Genomic DNA, 6,355 nt, shown 5'->3' on the forward strand with positions numbered 1-6,355 from the left:
TTAAAAAATAAATTCTAAACCAAAAAAAAAAGAAGTATTTTCCACTAAACAGTTAAATCATCGACCACACATAAGCCTTCAATAACAAAAATTTCGAAATGTAGTTTAACTTTGACTTAAGTAGTTGAATTTTCAATTAAAAAAGATTAATTTATAACAAGATAAATAAACTTTTATCCAACGTGATAACTTTTCAACTTAAAATATAAATCTAACAAAAAAGCGAATTCTTAATAAAGCGATTCAACAAATTTTTTTAAACAAATTAATTGAATTATCAAGCAAAGAAGAAAGACTGTTAACCAAAATTTACATTTTCATACAAGAAATGAAATTTCTTCTATAAAAAATGAAGTTTTAAATCAAAAAGATAAATTTTCAAAAAAATATTTGAATTTTCTTTTTAAAAATATTTTAGTCGAGTTTTCACGATCAAACTATGCATTTTTTAAAAAGAAATTATTTTCTACCAAAAAAATTGAATTTTCTATTAAAAAAAATTTAACCAAAAAGGATGAGTTTTTAACAAAACTGTTGAATTCTCTAACAAATAGTTGCATTTTCATAAAAAATATGCAATTTATCTTAAAGCAAAAAAATTTTTTAATACAAAAAAGTTGAGTTTTCATCAAAAAAAAATATTCCAATTAATTCAGTAAATTCTCTTTTGAAATTTATTCTCCTCGTTTAAAAATTCTTCTTTTTAGTTAAAAATTTCAAAATGTAATTTCCGGTTTTTGCTGAAATTTGTCTTTTTTAGTTCAAAATTCATCTATTTCATTGAAAATTAATATTTTTGTTTGAAAATTAATCTAATTTTTTTTTAATTCATCTCTAGAAAATAGTTACATTTTTATAAAAAAAATATGACATTTATCGTAAAGTAAAAGAATTTTTGTTTGCAAAAAAAGTTGAGTTTTCATCCAAAAAAGATTCCAGTTAACTCAGTAACATCAAAAATTGAATTTTTGTAACAAACAAATAAGTTTCTACTTAAAAAATTGAATTTTTAATCCAAAAAGACGAATTTTTCCAACCAAAAAGGATGAATTTTTAACAATATAGTTAAATTCTTTCCAAAATAGTTGCATTTTTACCAAAAAAAGATCAATTTTGTACTAAAACAGATCCATCTGTGATAAAAAACAAATTTTTTTATAAGTGGTACTTTCATTCAGAAAATATTTCAGTTCATTTTTCCACAGAAAAATATAAATTTTAAACAAAAAATAAATTTAAAAAACAGTTAAGTTTTTAAGAAAATAGTATAATAGCCTAATTTCTAACTAAAAAGTTGCATGTTCATCAAAAAAGATTTAATTTCTGCTAAAGAATGTAAACTTTAAAAGGAAAAAGACAAACTTTCAAAAAAGATTTGAATTTTTTTCTATTAATTAAAATAAATTCTGAGATTCTCATAAATTCTCAGAGAATTTATTTCTCGGTTTTATTCTCGGTAAGATTCTCATTCTCTGTAATATTCTCATTCTCGTTACCGTTCTCAAAGTGATATAACCGGCTCAGAACTCTAGGGTTGGGACCAATGGTAACGAGAATGAGAATATTACCGAGAAATAAATTCTCTGAGAATTTATGAGAATCGCAGAATTTATTTTAATTAATAGAAAATTACTTTTTTTCGTTAACTTTTCGATTGAAGATTCAACTCTTTTTTTTGAAAGTTTGTCTTTTTTATTTTGAAGTTTACCTGCTTTAGCAGAAATTAAATTTTTTCTTCTAAAAATGTAACTGTTTGTTTAGAAGTTAAGCTATCATACTATTTTCTTGAAAACTTAACTATTTCGAGAAAAATGTACTTTTTGTTTAAAATTTATATTTTAGTGCTGAAAAATGAACTGAAACATTTTCTGGATGAAAGTTCCACCTATAGAAAAAAATTGTTTTTTATTACAAATTCGTCTGTTTTGTATAAAATTGATCTTTTTCTTCTAAAAATGCAACTATTTGGTAGAGAATTCAACAATTTTGTTAAAAAATCATCCTTTTTGGTAAAAAAATTCGTCTTTTTAATTGAAAATTCAGTTTTTTTCGTAGAAACTTTTTTTTTGTAACAAAATTTTAATTTTTTATATTACTGAGTGAACTAAAATTTTTTTTGGATGAAAACTCACCTTTTTTTGTAATAAGAAATTCATCTGCTTGAATAAGATAAATTTCATTTTTTTTATAAAAATGCAACTATTTGCTAGAGAATTCAAAAATTTTGTTAAAACGTCATCCTTTTTGGTTAAAAATACGTCTTTTTGGATTGAAAATTCAATTTGTTTGGTAGAAAATTATTTTTTGTGAAAAAATTCATAGTTTGATCGGGTAAACTCAACTAAAATCTTTTGCAACCAAAAATTCAATTATTTTTTTGAAAATTTATTTGTTCAAAAAATTTGGTTGAATTGTTGAACCTCAAAGCCTTAATTTTTAACTTAATAGTTCAAATTCTAACAAAAAAGTGTAATCACAATCAAAGAGATTAATTTTCTAGAAAAGAGTTAAATCTTCAACAAAATATATAAATTTGTAACCTAAAAGATTAATTTTCAACAAAAATTATGAATCCCCCCACCCGAAAAATGATTTTTTAACCAAATAGTTGAATTTCTAAGTATAAAGAATAATTTCCAATCAAAAGGATTAATTTTCTACCAAAAAAGGCAAATTTTCAACCCACAAGATGATTTTTCAACCACGTGGGTTGATTTTCTACAAAAAATTAACTTTTGACCAAATTAATTAATTTTCAATCCAATCGTTTTTTTTCGATTAAATTTTTAACTAAAAAAGATAATATTTAAAACAAAAAATCGAATAGATTAAAGCATATTAATATTAAACCAAAAGAGACAAATTTTCAAGCAAAGCGATGAATTTTCAATAGCGTACATTACTTTTCTACAAAATACATGAATTTTTATCCATAATATTAAATTTTTAATTAAAAAGTTAAATTTTCAACTAGGAAGATTAATCTTCAACAAAAAAATTAACTTTTGTCAAAATAAATTAATTTTTAATCAAATAGTTTAAATTTTCGACTGAAAAATAGAATATTTAAACCAAAAATGGTATATACTCAAAACATTATATTATTAACAAAAACAGACACACTTTCAACTACAAACATTAATTTTCTACAAAATACATGGCTTTTTATTCAAATAGTTGAATTTTCGACTAAAAAATATTAATTTTCGCCCAAAAATTTAATACGTTAATTTTTAGTTATCGAAATTATTTTCAACCAACAACCGAAGAATTTTAAGAAAATAGTTCAGTTTTTAACTAAACAAAAAAATCATTTTTATCCAAAAAATGAATCTTTAACAAAGTAGTTGAATTTTTATCCAAAGAAATACATCTTCAAACAAACAAACAAGACAAATTTTTAACAAAATTAATTAATTTTTAACTAAAAACATATATTTTTAATAAAAATTATGAATATTTCACCCAAGCACATGAATTTTTAACTACGAACATTAATCTTTTACAAAAAATCAACTTTGGACAAAACACATACATTTTTAACTAAACAATTAAATTTTCAACTACAAAAGGTCACTTTTTAACGAAATGTCGAATAATTAAATTTGCGTCAAAAAAATGTTCAATAAAACAAAGAACGAGTTTTCAACAAAATAATGTAACCAAGAATATTATTTTCTACCAAAAACACTAATTTTAATAAAATAAAAGAATGTTCAGCTAAAAAAGATCAATTTTGAACTAAAAGTGGAACAGTTAAATTGAACCAAGAAATCCAACTTTTAAACACACTATAAAATAGTTGTTTTTTCTCAATATTTCTATTTTCATATATTTCATACAGTTTTTATATGTTTATATTTTATGTTATCTTCTTCCTCATTTTATTCTTCAAAATTGTAAATTTATTGTAAAATTTGTTTTGAAAATCGCGCGCTTTTCATCACTTCTGGTTCCGGTTAAATCGTAGCCAATCAAACCAGTGGGAATTTGTGGCAGAACTCTACCTTAGAGTTCTGAGCCGGTTTTATTACTTTGAGAACGGTGACGAGAATAAGAATATTACCGAGAATATAACCGAGAAATAAATTCTCTGAGAATTTATGAAAATCTCAGAATTTATTTCAACTAATAGAAAATTGCATTTTTTTGTTAACTTTTCGGTTGAAAATTCAAATCTTTTTTTGAAATTTTTATTTTTTTTATTTTAAAGTGTACCTGCTTTAGGGAAAATTAAATAATTTTTTTTTTATAAAAATGCAACTGTTTGCTAGAGAATTCAACAATTTTGTTAAAAAATTATCCTTTTTGGTTAAAAAAAATTCGTCTTTTTAGATTGAAAATTAAATTTTTTTCCAAGAAACTTTTTTTTTTCTTGTTACAAAAATTAAATTTTTTATGTTACTGAGATAACTGAAATTTTTTTTTGGATTAAAACTCAACTTTTTTTGTAATCAAAAATTCTTCTGCTTTAGGATAAATTTCATTTTTTTTCTAAAAATGTAACTATTTTCTAGAGAATTCAACAATTTTGTTGAAAAATCATCCTTTTTGCTTAAAAATTCATCTGTTATAGAAGAAATTTCAGTTTTTGTATGCAATGCAACTTTTTGGTGAAAATCGTTCTTCTTTGCTTAATAATTCAACTAATTTGTTTAAAACATTTGGTTGAATCGCTTTGTTAAGAAATCACTTTTTTGTTAAAGATTTATATTTTAAGTTGAAAAGTTATCTCGTTGGTTAAAAGTTTAATTATCTTGTTGAAAATTAATCTTTTTTAATGGAAAATTCAACTACTTGGGTCAAAGATAAACTACATTGTGACATTTTTTTTATTGAAGGCTTATGTCTGGTTGAAAATTTAACTCTTTAGTGGAAAATACTTCTTTTTTAAAATTTAGAATTCTTTTTTTAACAAAAATTCGAACTAGAAAGAATAGACACGATTTTAAAGACGAATTTTAATATGTGCATAAAAGCGTTTTAACAATTTTTTGTCGATTTTAAAGTAGGACAATAAAAATAATCCTTTATCGGAAAAAAATTTTTTAGATGGAAATACATATTATACAGTGAAAACCAACACTTTTTACATAAATATTTTTCTACAAAAAAAAAAACAATTATTGTTTTCTTTATTGTGATTTTAAAAATATTATAAACCTGAATGGACTTATTTTGAAGCAAAATGAACTCAAAGTAAATTTTTATTACTTTATACATTAAATATTTATTAGTTATAAGTTTGATCTATAAGTTAGGTTATAATTCGTATTTAAATTCCAGTCGTCTATTATTCGTATTATTGGCCTAATATGAATAAAATTTGTCACTTCATAAATAAATTAAAGTTTTTTTTAAGCTTACAATACATTGAAACTCACATGAAATAATGAAATAATTGTTTTTTTTTTAAAGCCTATTTCACAAAAATGTGTTTTTTCACTGTATTAGATGGAAATTCTATCTAAAACTATCAGTTTTTTGTGAATATTTGTTTTCAGTATTCAATAATTGTTTAACTTCACAAAACAATCGTTAAAACGCTTTTAGGCAAAAATTAAAATACATGTTTAAAATTGTACCTACTCTTTCTAGTTCCATTTTTCGGCACCATGTGGCGAAATGGTAAACAACCATTCCCAATAGATTTAATTATTTTTTTATTAAAATATAAACTATGACACATTTTCGTTGTCAATTTGTCTGTTTAGGTTGAATATTCAACTATTATGTTACAAATTTAATTATTTTCTTGAAAATTCCTGTATTTTATTAAAAAATTATCTTTTAAAGTAAAAGAATAACTTTTTCTTAGTTTGAAATAAATACATTTGGAAATTTTAAATTTGTATATGGAACACTGTTTTATTCCGCTTATAAAATATTTTATGGTGAATATAACATAATATTAAAATGCTGGTATTTGAATACAATCCTTAAAGGGCACACTTTCGTACAATTACATAACGAGCATACTGGGTGTTAGGTACCCAAGGGTATTCAAACGTGTTCTGTGCCGACGGTATTAGATAGTATTTTACAAGAAATTCGATTAATGACGTTTATTCTATCTAGTTTAAGAAGAAAAAGGTTTAATAACAATTTTTGAAATTTAAAGTAGGTGAAAAATATCTTTTTTGGAAAAAAATTTAAAAATGACTTCTTTCACTCTAAAATTCATAAATTTTTAAGTTTTTCATATTTTTACTCAAAATTTTGTTTGAATTATTCCAAGATACAGCGCTTCAATACTAAAATTGTGGGTCCGGATGCAATAAGGGCACATAAAATTTTTTCGTGCGAAAACGAAGTCCCCTGGAGGCTTTAGAAAAAATTTTCGAATTTTAATTTT

This window comes from Belonocnema kinseyi, chromosome 2 (genome assembly GCF_010883055.1).
Source record: "Belonocnema kinseyi isolate 2016_QV_RU_SX_M_011 chromosome 2, B_treatae_v1, whole genome shotgun sequence".
NCBI classification, from domain to species: domain Eukaryota; kingdom Metazoa; phylum Arthropoda; class Insecta; order Hymenoptera; family Cynipidae; genus Belonocnema; species Belonocnema kinseyi.